This window comes from Uloborus diversus, chromosome 3, assembly GCF_026930045.1.
Source record: "Uloborus diversus isolate 005 chromosome 3, Udiv.v.3.1, whole genome shotgun sequence".
Lineage (NCBI taxonomy): Eukaryota > Metazoa > Arthropoda > Arachnida > Araneae > Uloboridae > Uloborus > Uloborus diversus.
In genome coordinates this window covers 169,447,930-169,463,026 of record NC_072733.1, presented here as the reverse complement: position 1 = coordinate 169,463,026, position 15,097 = coordinate 169,447,930, and the positions used below count along the sequence as shown (strand labels likewise).

General features: G+C 32.4%; 1 protein-coding gene across 2 annotated transcripts in view; it reads right to left on the bottom strand.

The window, feature by feature from the left end:
* Positions 1-15,097, bottom strand: part of LOC129218475 (flavin-containing monooxygenase 5-like) — a 65,592-nt gene that overhangs the window by 31,672 nt on the left and 18,823 nt on the right. Inside the window, exon 1 of one of the 2 annotated variants that reach the window (XM_054852757.1) lies at positions 5,941-6,064. The exons of the other annotated variant lie outside the window; for it this stretch is intronic. The gene's annotated coding sequence lies outside the window, so the exon portion shown is untranslated. Of the gene's footprint in view, positions 1-5,940; positions 6,065-15,097 lie in introns of those variants that run through there. 2 annotated transcript variants of the gene reach the window in all.

Here is a 15,097-nt window from a genome sequence, read left to right as displayed (position 1 = left end):
GACTGTTTGTGACAAGGGGGAGCATGATTTAATAAAAACATAAGCGTATGAAGAATAGCGTGACAAGGTTGGGAAGGGGTAAGATGAAGTGGGACACGCGAGAGGGGGGAGGGCAAATTTGTGGAAGAAAAGTGTGACGTTTATGGATATCCCTACATCATATTTCAGAAAATACACACAATTCGGAATGTTACAGGAAAAAATAACTTTAAACTCACAATGATTCAAAATGTATGTTTAGTAGATTCTTAACGAGTTTGGCATTTAAAAAAGTTTTCATCTTATCAATAGGCGGTGGTAGTACATTCCATGTAATTAACAGCTCTTAAAAGATATTCCGAAGTTGATACCGATTGGACGATAGGTTAATGAAGGTTATTCTTGCTCAGTTTAGCGTGTTTTCAAGCAAATACTTAGATTATACTGAGATATATTTTGTTGTACATCGGTTGCCTAAAGATGTAGCATATCTCCACAAGAACTACTGCCACCGCAATATTCACATTGCCAACATCAACTAGCAGTCTTATTTTAAGCTCGGTTGGTAAAAATCATTGACATCAAGTAAGGCTGACGGAGTCCAACTGATTCTGTATCCACACGCACCGAAGAATTCCACCATTCAGAAGAAGTCGTTGCTGAAATTTGGAGGTCAAGTCCGTCCAGATTTCTTTTCTTTATTTAGTTTGTTTTCTGTTTCTTTTAAAAAGGAAATACTAATTAAGATATGTTTTGGGAAGAGCTAATACACGATTTGTAAAATATTATTTTTGAACCTGAACTATTTTGTTATAAACTACAGCAAAAGAGATAACGAATTTTTTCCGCTTCTAATTTGAAACAATTAATTGATCCCTTTTTAGCGCGCGAGAAAACTGAACTTTTCTAGTTATTCTTTCAGTGGCCAAACTGAGTAACTCTTTTTTTCGAAGGGGGGAGGGCACATGTGTGAAAGCAGCGACTTCGCTCACATGCGGAATCTTCGTGCTCTGAGTTTGAGGTAAGAATCCGCTTGAAAACTGCGTTACTTTAGCTGTCATTAAGAATTTTACAGTGAACTGAATAACTGTTGTTATAAAAATAGTGTTCATTTCCAAATTAGAACTCTAAAAACTCAATCTGGAATAAGCATACATGTCATGCTAGAGCAATTAAAGCAGTGGACTTGGGTATAATCTTTGAACTTTGTTTACCTTTGATACAACTAAACAATATCATCCCCAGAAAATTTCAGTTCAGCAAAAATTCCAAGTGTAACCAGAATTTACCTTCTAGGGGGGGGGGGGGTTCATTATACCCCTTAAATGGTGCAGAGTACGTGTAATGGGATAGGTAGAAAGGCTCATAATTAAAGAGGCAAGAGGGATTGCATTCCCCCTCCCCTCGCTATGCCCCTGGCAAAAATAATTCTATGTTATTTCGCTAAACTTGCTTTTAACTGTGCAATAATCGAACCCTTCATTGCATTTTCTTTTAAAAGTGAGGCTTAGACAAAAAAACATGTTCAATTATTGTAGCAAAACACCGAATGTTTGTTTAATTGGTCAATTAATAGATAGAGGTACATCATTAAAAATGTTTTTTAAGGTACTATAAAATTCATAGCAGTGAAAAAAAACTATAAAAATAATCAAGATGATATCTTTAAAGCAGAACAAGGAAATTTAAAACTTATAACAGAGTGTACACATCATTTTCTTTATTTCAGTGGAAGTTTAAGCTTTCGTTTCGAGGCAAACGTGTCTTCTTTATATGAACATTGTAATTTCTTTCAACTGGGAATCATTTCCGACAACTTTACTTCTTACTGCGACTAATACCTTTCGTCAAAGCAAAAGGAACTCTTTATGTACCTTATCATTTAAATTTTCGAAGGAAATATTTGTTCTAAAGTTTTACTATCCGTCAAAAACATAAATAAGAAAAAACGTGTCTTTAGGTGTTCTCTCTTTTCTTTGTTAAATTCATTATATAGTAAAACCTGTAAAGTTGACTACCCTTGTAAGTTGACACCTGTCTAATTTGGTCGCTATTTTCAGGCACAGAATTAGATCTTACCATATAATTCAACCTCTCTAAGTTGACCACCTGCTTAAATTGACCACAAAAGTAGTGCACCGCAAGTGGTCAACTTACACAGGTTTCACTGTATTACGTAAAAGACTTTGTTTCTTAAGAAGAAAGGAAACTTTTTAATTATAAGAATTAAAGCAGATTCGGTTACGAAATGGAGTGATTCTTCTACAAACCAGAAATGCTGGGGGCGATAAATTTTTTTTCGTTATTGTTACTTTCCATTTCAGCTGTTTTTACTGATCAAGATCTAGGACGAAGATACTTTCCTGTTTGATACGCCGAAAGAGGAATTCTTACTCCTCACAGAAGATAATATATAAAATAAGGAAGTAAAAGTGAAAATAAATACAACCGGTCTTTTTTTGATTCAGGGCAATGTCAAAAACAAAGCAGTAAAAAGTGTTCTTTAGTTGAATTATGTCTCGGAATTGTTTTCAGTTCAGACTGAAATAACAATTGGTAACTTCGAAAAATAAATTTCTATTATTGTAAAAACGTCTCAACGTTAAATCAGTGGTTTTTTTTTATGTTAATGACATTACATAAAATCAAACTAATCTGAAATTGCCACAAGAAAACTTTTACATTGCAGGTTCAATCTTAACTTTGGTAAATCCATGAAGGCGATACTTTCCAAACAAATTGCTGTTCTCATACTTCGATTTACTCGATTAAAAAACTACATGCATCAGTTTTTCGATTGTATCAAATCATCACTGATGAAAAATGTTTTTACCACGAATTTTCCGATACTACGAATGTCAGTTCATCAATCAGGAAGAAGATAATGACTCATAAAAATGACATAATTTTCATCAATGCTGACAAAGTTTTGTTTTTTCACAATTTGTATGCAGATTCATGTATACAGTGTACGCCAGTTAATTGAATCGGTGGTTAATTTAATCAACCAATTTAATGAATCAAATTGCCAAAATTAGAACAAAATTCAGCTTTATTGAATTAGCCGCGGTATAGAATCAAATGTTGAGAACAGACGTGATTCATATAAGCGGCTGCCACTGTATTATTAAGATAAACTCTTTTCGTCTGTTGTTACTTCATTTAGTAATCAGTATCAAGTACCAAACTCTTACTTAATTAGTTGGAAGCATACCAACAAAATTTCCAAAAAGTTATTCAATTGACATAATTTAATGTGCCTCATACTTTAACTTGAGAAACGTGTGAAAAAATCAAATTTCATATTACCTTTTCCAAAATATTTCATATTACAAAGTCGAAATGTTAATGTTCTATTCCAAACGAAAATATTCAACAATAAAATATTTAATGTTCCCTTAACAGTGTACCGCTGAATTAGTTATAAAACGTAGTTATACCTCCAAAATCAACTATGTAAATTAGTGCAATTTTTTTAGAAGAAAGAAGAAAAACGTTATCGCTTTGAATTTTATTTATTTGAAATTTTTCTTTTATTTAAATTATTATGAATTAATTTCGACATTTGTTTTCACAATATATTAACATAATAATTAAAATACGATCCAAGACCTTTGGGAAAATTTAATATCCATGGACACGAAAACAACAATTAAAATACTAATGCAACTATTGGAAAACATCAAATTTAATAAGAAATGGTCAGCTGCAAAAGTGACATATGTAAATTTTGTTGGGCTTTTTGGGGATAGAGTAACAAACTAGTTGAGACAGAGGGACCTATGTGTAATATTAAACTAGTGAAGAACAAAGTTCATTTTACAATTCTATGTGACTTTTTTTATAGTAAGGTGCTTTAAAGTTCCAAGTAACTCTTAGATGAGACAATTATCCTTTTCTACCGGAAAACCTTTTGAAAATCCAAAAGCACAAAAAAAAAAAAAACAACATATTCTCATTTGTTGACATTACGCTTGGATAATTTTTCTTTTTTGAACTAACAACATATATATCCTTTTTTCTGAGTGTATTTTCTCTTGAATTTTCTTCAAGAAAAAAGCCCACATTTAAACAAATGTTGTTTTTAAATATAAGAAGTTTTTTCATTATCATTTGATTTTAGAAAGGAATATCTGTCGGAATACTTACATCAAATTCTGAAAAAGAAAAAAAAATCGAGAGATAAATCCGAAATTTTTTAAAAATATCAATGGGATCTTTCAATAATAACTAATAATCTACTAGTTTATAAAAATATTAAACTGTTAATAATTATGGGGTTATCGGTTCGGTAACTATAATAGTAATTGTGACCGGCGGGTAGATGCAGTAATAAGGTGTTGGCTTCTTACTCGCGAATTCATGAGCTAGAAGTCCCGATTTCAAGATGCAGAAAACGGTCATCGTCCATGTCGTACAAGTATGTGGCGTGTTAAAGATCTTTTGAGTGGCTTGGATGCTCTTGGCTAAATTAAATTCTCAGTTCAATTTATGTCGCAAGAATCCAGGTGCCCCCATCTGGTGGGAAACCGGTTGTCAAATTTACAAGTGGTTATAGCATCTGCCACAGTAGCACCACATGAAGGAAAGACTGCCAGACAATAGGGAACGCGCACGATTTGTAAGTGGTCAAGAGCCAGTACTTAGCCCCATTCGAAACAACATTAGTTTTTGATGAATTTACGAACTTATACTATAAAGAGCCAGGGCCCGATAAAGACATCCAGAGACCCTAGACCAAGCACTTTTTTTCTTTGTGGGAAGGGGGGGGGGAGTCAAACCTTAAAATTTTAGCCATTGCCAAAAAAAAAAATGCCATTTGGGGCCCCTAAAAACCGGGGGTCCTAGGCCCCCGGTTTTTAGGGGGCCTAGTTTGCCCTAGTTTGCCCTATGACCTAGTTTGCCCTATTCAATACTCAGGCCCTACGTAGATCCTAAAGCAGTCCTTAAGTTTGGAAGCCCTCACGCTACTGTAATCGTCAACAACATTTGGAGTTGAAAAGCACGTGCCCGTGTTTTTCGTTGTTTATAAGTAGTGCTTAGTAAAAATACCTTTTTTCTTTCAACGGAAATGGTTTTCCTTTTTAAATAATTGTTTTTTATCACTAGTCAAAACATCCACTCCAATCATTGCTGAATTTCTTTTGGAAATAGTTTACATACAGTTAGATTATTTCATTTCTATTCCTTCTTTTGATCTTTCTTTCATTATTATTATTTCTTTCTTTTTTTTTTTTTTTTGATAATCTATGTTTTGAAAGAATCCATTTTTAGTTAGATTTTACTATTTATAACTCTTGAGTGGTTATACTATGAGAAATTTGAGAAATTTTTGAACCTTAAACACGTGTTTAATTTCTGAATATAATGTGATGATACAAATATGCTTTCGCTTTTCAATAATGGAAAATTTTAAACTATAGTTGAAACCTTATAGCAAAACGAAAATTGTAAACTTAAAAATGTTTTTAAACGTGAAAAAGATCTACATCAAAACTAAGATTACCCAATAAGTTTTTTTTTCTTTTATTTCACAAAATAAATAAAATCAAAGCTCTACTGCTTTTGAAACCTATAGACATTTTAATATAAATTTCCGATTCCTGATCCTACTAAATAAAGATTTGAGTATAAAAAAACTTATGTGCCTTATAAATGTGATATACTCTAGTATTTACCGATGTTGAAAATATTTGATTGTAACACGAAATAATTCTACAGGTAAATCTTTTAATTAATTTTAAAATCTCAAAAGTATTAATAAATTTTCTAAAATGAGTTTTTAACGAAAGTCACATTTTACTAAAAATACGATTAACATTAAAAATAATGCAACTACATTCACAGTGAGAACCCGTTTCATACAAATGACAAAAAATAAAATAAATAAAAGACATATTTAGATGCTTAAATTAGCACTCAAAATCATATCTTCATCCATGAAATCCATCTGTCACTCACCTTTGACGCAATTATCTTCGCCAGCAATACGCCAATAAAGCACTTCTTCAGTTTTGACAACGAAACTGAGCAGGTGTCAACCGCTGAGTATCCTAATATAAGTCGGTCGGAAGTTATCCTTGTGAGCAACTCGAGATCTTTGTTCACTCTCACTTTCAAAGTAGTGAGAAAAGAATGAGTTCAACCGATTGTATTCTTTGAGAGTCACATTCATTGGTCCGAATGCGCCTCCAGTCTCTTGACCTCAAATTCGAGGACTGTCAGTTAGTTCCTCATAGCAAGTAATTAGTTGCACTTGATTTACCTAAACCTCTGGGAAAATAGTATTATCTTGATAGTATTTGTGTACAAAGACTGAGTTATTTTGTTGAAGGAATAGGAAATTGATCTTGGAATATTTTTTCTTCTTGAATCGTGGGGAAGGATGAGCATTGCGCAGAGGAAACGTTCCATTGTTTGCAACTAGCCAGTTTGCTTTGTTGAAAAGTGGGATCATTACTTAAGGCAGTTGATAGGTTGATGAAATGACTTTTACTTATAACATAAGGTAGTAAAACATTATTGAATAAAGTTCTCAATTGAATCACCTGCAAGTAAAGGCGCATCAGTGCAAAAATTAAAAATTTGAACTTCTTAACTCGAACAAATGGTAGAGACGAAATGAACAAAAGGATATTCCGTCCAAGACAGTTTTTTCCGGAGTGTAAGAACCCGACACCGGTAAAATCTGATTATAATGATCCAGATCCTTTTAAACTATACGTTGCTCCCATACGTGTGTATATTTTATACATTTGTTCCATAGTGATATTAAAAAGAATACTCTCAATCAGCACTTTATTGAAGAACCTAGGAGCAAATGAGTGTAACTGCTAAGAATAAAAATTGTGGATAACTGGTATAGTGCAGCTCTGGTTAGTTGAGCTGTGACCTTGACTATGTTTACCTGTTTTAGGGGAGTTTAGTGATAAATAGACGTGTGATTGGCTAGGATTTTGGTTGGAATATCTTTGAAAAACTACTAAAAAAAGTTTCTCAACTCAACTTAGCGCCAATTACCCTTCAGTATTTACCGAAACAGAGGTAATTATTGTCTAAGTTGGAGCTCAACTTCTCAGAGCCTCACAATACAGATGGTAGGAGAGTTTCCTTTATTTTGGGGCAAGAGATAGAACTAGTAGCACTGGCAGATGTTGCCATACAGTACGATTTAGATAAACCTTTCAATAAAGCCCATCTGCGATTTGAACTTACTAGTTAACATGCGTTTTACTCAAAACTTTAAGAAGTCCGTTTACATTCCTTTGTTTCTCACTGCCTAATGATATCTCGTTATATAGCACGACCCGTGTAAGTTGAGCACTTGCGGTGGAGTACTTTAGTGATCAACTTAGACAGGTGATCAACTTGTAGAGATTGATTTATGATACAGGACTACTTCTGTACCGATCAAAGGTGGTCAACTTTTCAGGTTTTTCTGTACTTAAAAAAATTAATATTACTTACTCTATCAGGATAATCAATATAAAAATGAATTTCTTATTAAACAGATTTTATAATTCAGGATTAAATCAGAGTTCAATATTAATTTCAGTTATTCGCTCAAAAAGTTCAGTAAGCTTTCACTTTCATAGTTAACCAGGTGCATTAGTTAACTTCTATTACTGGATCCAAATGAGCATAGTTAAATTTCTTATTAAACTACCTAACCGAATCACTACTAAAAGCTAATGAAATTGAGTAATGTTTTAAGTGCCCTATATAATTGAGAACTTTATTAATTTACAGCATTAAAAAGGAATTGCTTTGAATGAGATAAGATGAGCTGAGCCATTGGTTTCTTGAATGATCTTCCTAATTCAACCAAAAAGGTAAATTTCAGGTGTTGGATGAATATGAATGAGCAAGAAACTGTTTTATTTATTTATTTTTTAGAGTGCTTTAAGTCTGGATTCAGATGATACAATTATTGTGAGCAATATTTAGTTTTGTTGAACTAATCAACCAATTCGTACTCTGCAAGAGGAGGAGTTTCGCCCATTCGACCACAGATAGGGAAGATACTTTGGAAATAAACATTTCAATGCCTATTATAATAAATGCCTATTATATAAAAGTATTAAAGAAAATACATTGAATTAAATTTTTGTATTGAGAAAACTATCCCCCTTCCCCCTCCCTTGGAAAATTGAGATCCCATGGAAGAGAAAATAAAAACACTTTTAAAAATGGTGTTTTCTGGGAATTAAAAGAGATAAAATTTGAAGAATACTTAATATTGTTTTTAATAACTTGAACTTGAATGATAAATATTTTACTGGTTTACTTTTAAATATTTCATTAGTGCTAAACCTCAATTATTTTTTCATTGCAAAGTTTATGTTGTGATGTAATATTTTGCGAAATGATTGTATTTAATTACTGATCCTTGACCCTATGATTACTTAACATTAATAATGAATATGAAACCGACACCGTTAGGGATATTTTCGATCGTATTTTTCTTCTTACTTTTCTATTTTTCAAAGGAAATGCACCAAAAACGAAACATTTACTTAAATGTTTTTCTTTACTTTCGCAAGATGCAGGGTAGCCCAGCTAGGGGCGGGGGGATCATGGCTCACATTGCACCATTAAAAATTTTACGGGGATGTTTTCAGGTACATTTTTCTCTTTTATTTTTTTTTTGGGGGGGGCTCTTGTTCTTGGGGAGATGGAACCCCTGCTACATTACCCCTGTTTACAGTTTTAAACAGGCATAAAATCTGGTTTGCAAAAAAAAAAAAAAAAAACAGTATGTTGAATATTAAGCATATGGAGTAGAAGCTTTTTGGGAAATACTTCCATTGTAAAGAGAAAATAAAGTAGGTTTTTTACCTACTAGCGACATATTGTAGTTACAGGCATATTAGATTTAGCTAAATTAGAATGAATAACGATTATCAATTGATAGGAATTAAAATGTGTAATCATTCAAAAGGTGTAAAACAAATATTTAGAAAGATGTTTATGGCCATAAATTATGTTTTAGAAATACGTCTTTCTTTGTTGGGAGATAGAATGGTTTGCTCACCTTTCTCTCCCGGTAATACAAATCTAACATGATAATTCTTTTATAGTCACTTAAAACACTAGATAAAATTAACTTATTCGGCTTTGTATTAATTAATTTTAATAATGGAGATTGAAAACAACTAAAGGTTATAGTTTGATGTCCAATATTGGTTTAGCAATAGCATGGAAACCTAGCAGGTGTTAGCATTATGAAGTACAATACAACTTCGTTTATTCGGACTAATTGGGACCAAAGGCAATCTGGTTAAACGAAAATCCGGATAATCCGGGTAGTGTGAATTATAAGTAAAACTCATTCGTAAATAGGCATACTTATCTTTTATTACAGTTGCAACAAAATTACATAGAATTGTTACTCGAAAATACTTTATCATTTTAAATTTAGCTGCATTCTGGTCGGACTGCCACTCCAAATCCGCCAAGTATATTAAATGAATAGATTGTTTATTGCACGACCTATGCAGGAGATGTAGAGGAGAGTGTTGTATTTTAAGACACTTGTACCTTGTGTACCTTGGGACACTGTTAATATTTAAGAATTTATTTTTAGCAGCCACCTTCACCACTAAATGGGGCCACAATAACAATCAGTCTCAAAAGGGTTAAATTGATGATTTTGTGAGAAGCAGAAAATTTCATGATTCCAAAGTAAATTGTTTCTTCATTTTTATTTCATTTTCTGTCTTTGTATTTGTAAAACTAATCAACTGAATTTTATTTTGTTATAAAGAGAAGTACTTTAAATATTTTGGTTGTGAGAAAATAATGATAGTGCATCTAGATTGACCACCATTTTGGTTTTTTTCAAACCACGTGGTGATTGTACCTCGGGACAGCCGAACATATTGTACCTTATTACGCGTCATAAGGTGCAACATATGCATGGTTCTTAATAATTACGATTTATTTAGGAACATGGAAAAATGTTCCATCTGATGTAATCTTTCTAACATATATTTAATGTTAGATAGTAATTCATTAATTCATTGTTTATGATTTATTATTCATAATTTAATTCATTACCATGAAATATTTTTTTTTTTTTTGATTCAAAATAATTCTAAGTATATGGATGCTTCCTGAACCATGACGGGTTTCCATGGTACAACAGTATGTGTCCCAAGGTACAGTAGGATGTTTTACCTTGGGAAAGTTTGGAACTCTTATTTTAAATCAAATATGCAATACTTTATTTTCAAACTGTCTGAATTTTAAAAAATATATTACAGAGAAGTATATTGGGGTATTTTAATGTGATTTTTAGACTTTAAATTTTTAACGCCAATTATTTAAATCAGATTTGAAGTGTCCTTAGGTACAACACTCTCCCCTACAGTTAATCAACATAATTAGTGAATATTGGGCGCATTCTTAGTCCCGTTCTTTCTATAGTTACTTAGAATAATTGTTTAAATGATTATAAATGGTTGTTATACTCTATAATTTGATTTAGATGAACAGGAGATCCGGTTAAACGAAGGAAGGATAAACGAGATGTCTGCTGTAATTCTATTAATGCAATCAACTTTTTTTTGTGTTCCATTTGCATTGGATTACTGATATGAGTTTTCGAGAGCTAAACATCAAAAAATTAAATCCGTATACTGTAACTCAGGAGTTCGCAATCTTTCATGCTCTTCTTCCCCCTTCGAACACTGATGTAAGGACGCGTCCCTCCCCCCAACTACAATATACGATCAATGCAAGTAGTGTAATCAGAAAATCGGAATTTTAAACAAGCTGCTTAGAATAGCTGAATCTAATAATTAAATGAAAGTGATACGTTGGTACACAAAGTTTAATTTTCTACATATAACTTTATTTTTAACATAATTTCACCGGAGCATATAAAGTTAAGGCTCAAAAAACTAAATGCAGATATATTTGAAGTAACCCAGGATTTAGGTGAGATAGGCATGTAATGCCAGTCTCTTTCACAACATCAATGGAGGGCTGCCGCTGTTTGTCCTCGACCAGTTTTTTAATATTAGACTGTAACTTCGACGAATCACGCATCTCAGGTTCCTTTCAATCATCAACATTTTGACTTGATGTATGCTGATGCTGAAACATTTACTCACCCACAGAAGTTGGTTTTGGTGTCGATGAAAACTTCATTGAAAAGCTCATAAAAAGGCAGTAATGTCGAAAACACTTATTTTTGATCACGAAATGCCGTTCATTTTACTTTGTGCTACATTGACGCCCTCCCCCCTACCTTAAAAGCCTCCATAGTGTGCACTCCCCAGATTGAGAACCCTTGAATTTTATTTTAAGTAATTAAAATAAAATTCAATTGTAAATGTTTGTTTTATTTTTAGAGACACGTGTATTTACCTAGCGTGCGCATAACCTAGACAATGAGTAAATCAATGTTTTATTTTCAAAAGGCTTGTTCATGCGAAACGGTTTCGGTTTCTTCAGCCGGCAGTTAGCTATTATTTACGCTTAGATGCACATAGGTATTTATCAAAAGAAAGTTTTATTTACAATAAAGCAAATGTTAAGTAAGAATGAAAAAAAGGCTATTGGTGATGTTGACAGAAATGTCAATAAACTTTGCCACAAATGATTTGTAGGAAATGTTTCGTATGCATTTAGTCCGTTGTTTATTAAGACTAAAACAAGAAGCTTGTTCGATAGTTAAACGATGCTTATTATCCTTAGATCCATATTATGGCATTCATTGTCGCATGACTACAATTCCATTTCTTTTTTTTATCTCTTCTATTGGTTCAAAAAATGTTCTCAAAATGAAACAGAACGTTTATAAAACAGAAAGAAAAACTCTTCGCTGTTGCAAAAAAGACATCAAATCTTTTTTTTTTTTTTTTCAATCTTAGAATCGCAAAATCTTGAGCAGAGATTTAATTTGCTTTTTATCTCCAGTGTAACGCAATAAATTATTATTTCTCCATGTGTCATTGCTTTATAATGTGTTTCAATGCATTAGGCTAGCTGTACGAAATTCACTCAATTATGTAACATGGTTTTATTTTTATTTATATTTTTGTATTTACTGCTTATTTTTTGAGGAACGAAATATTTCAATTTGTATGCACATGAAAAAGATATAAAATGTGAGAATGTAGAAGAAAGGAAAACATTCAGTGATGTGTGTGTGGGGGGGGGGGGGAACTTAAGCAAAAAGCAGTTAAGACAGAAATAAAATTAACTAATTTTTTTAAATAATTGTTTTATCTGAATACAACATACTGCATTCAATTACGGCAACTGTGCTTTAAATGCAGTAAGTAGCAAAATAACATCTGTAATGTGCATACGAATTGAGAATTTTATTATTTATACTTATTCACCGAAATATAATATAATTGTAGGGCTCGGGGCAGGAATGTGATATGTCACATGAAGTGAATTTTCAGTAGGCCAATTTCGAACTGATAAAAAATATTTATAGAAATTTTCAAGGGCATTATACACTATATATTCTTCATTACTAAAACCAGATATGTTTTTCTCCAAATAACATAATCCATTGTCATGTTTATTTCAATTTTCGTTATGAGAAACAAATATTTTGATCGAAAAGTCACTCTTTATTGTGACTTGTCACATTTCTGCCCCGAGCCCTTCAATTACTTTGTGAATAGAAGTTGGGAATAATCCTGAAGAGACCGTGAGGGGGGAGAGGGTGATTAGTATCGTAGAATGCAGATTTGAACATGGATTTTTTTTTTTTTTTTTTTTGAACTTAATTTTTACTGTGTTTAACTTGTGTGTGTTTTTGCATTAAATTACCACTCATATTCTTAAAGATAAACATTTCCACCAGCAGATGTGTAAGCTAACTTGTTGCAAGTTTTGTGACAAAAAAGAGTATTAAATTCATATTTTAAATTAGTAACTAGTGCGTTTTCTCATGACTTTTACTTTATTCTACTTTAGTTCTTTTTTGTTTACTTTTCTTACGGGAGTGCAATACACCGTTTGAATTATGCTATTTAAAATATTTTCTGAAGAGCGTTAAATGATGAAAGATTGTCTTAGTGTTATCTTTTCGAAACAAATGGGTTTTATAATATTGAGACAACCCCAAAAAGAGATTATGAACTACAACTTTCTATAATTAACTCGATTGATTTTTAAAGCCGTTGCAAAAATATTACGAGTTTGAAGAGCTAACTTAACTTTTCGCAAGAATTAATCATTCAGTTTTTTATCTTCATTGTTGCTAGAATGGGGTTGTTTTCATCAGTCAAAAGTACTACTTTTAGTCACTGAAGTTGATAGAATTAGCAAAAAAAAAAAAACACGGAGCGAGGAAAAACTTTTATTTTCAAAACGTTTATTTTTTTTATTGATATATAAAAACATAACATTTTTCAAATAAAGCATGGTTTTTATGACGTCACAAGTGATAAACTTTGGCGCGCTACTCCACTGGCGTACTGAATACTTACGCTTGCTGTCTACCGCGTTTCCAGATTATGATAATTGCGCTCTACGCTAATGGCATCAGTGGATGGCATTTCATCACTGGGGATGTCATGTGCAGAAGCGTAAAAATGGTATTGAATCTGCGCACCGATTAAAGTAATTGTTAAAAAATATTAAACTTTGTCAAATTATTTGAAAACTGGTCAGATCCTATGTTTTTAAGCATGCTCTTTCAGAAGAAAAAAAAAACACTTTTAAAATTTTTGAAAAGATTCCATTCTGGTTAAAAAGCCGAAAAAGAATGTGTAAGCAAAATCTTCCTTTTTTTTTTGTACCCCCGGAACTTTTTACTTTTGCGTTTGTCGTTTCTTTAAAAACAGCCTTAATTTGAGCATAATGCATATTGATTAAACTGACGCAATTTCAAGCAAACCAGTATTGTCCTGCCCCAACTGGGTGACATGAGAAAGAATGCAGAAAAAGTTTCAGTGATTCAATACAACAATAATCTTTCAGAAACAAATAAATTAGACCTAGAGAAATGTTTTCCCAGATTATTATCTTTGTAAAAGCATAACAGTAACCGAACAAATACACAGGACTACTATCGGTGCTACATATATATCCCTTTCCTTGAAGAACTTAATTCCTTAATAAAACAGTGTTCTGAAAATCATTCTTATATTCTGGAAAGCTAGTCTGTTTTGCTTCTTAACAAACAAAATGAAAAATGGTCAAAAATACTTTATGTAAAAATATGATTAAAGTGAATTAACAACAGATTAAAACACAATTTGTCTAGAAAATGCCTCTAATAGCGGATTTGTTGTTCTCGTCTCTTTCTCTGTATTCCCAATGGGGTCGTTTCCGAAATTTCATAAGTATTTTTTTTTCTGAAAGAACATGCCTAAAAACATGGGATTGTCCTCATATATATAATAGCGAATGATGAGTACCACTCCTGACATCATAAACAATGAAACTCGCTCCACGGCATGATAATTTGATAATATTTTTTGGTAATGTTTAACATGCAGGGAAATGCTTTATTTTGACGATTCTGAACTCTGAACTGGATCCGGTATCCCAACTATTTTTCTGGTAAGACTGTCATTTTAGAAGAATGAAGAAATGAAACAGCGGTAAACAATGAACGATATCTACTAGAGTTTGGGATTAATCCACTGGAGTTAGGGTTAAAATTTCAGTTATCAAAATATCACCCAACAGGTAATTGCTTCATTCAAATGTAGAAGCAATTTTCACCCGTTATACCTTGACGGGCGATTTTCTAGTTTTTTAAATATTTTGACAAGTGTAATATTTTTTAACAATTACTTTAATCGGTGCGTAGATTGAAATTCATTTTTTACGCATCTGCACATGACATCACAAGTGATGAAATGCCATTCACTGATGCCATTAGCACACAGCGCGAATTATCATAACCTGGCAACGCGGTTGACAGCAAAGCGTAAACATTTAGCGCAGCAACGGAGTAGCTCACCAAAGTACATCACTTGTGACGTCCTAACGACCACGCCTTATTTCCAAAATCTGACATTCAAAAAAATTAAATAAAAAATAACTGTTGGGAAATTAAAAGCTTTTTCTGGCTCCATGTTTTTTGCTTATTCTATCAATTGTAATGACTAAAAGTGGTACTTTTGACTGAAGGAAACAA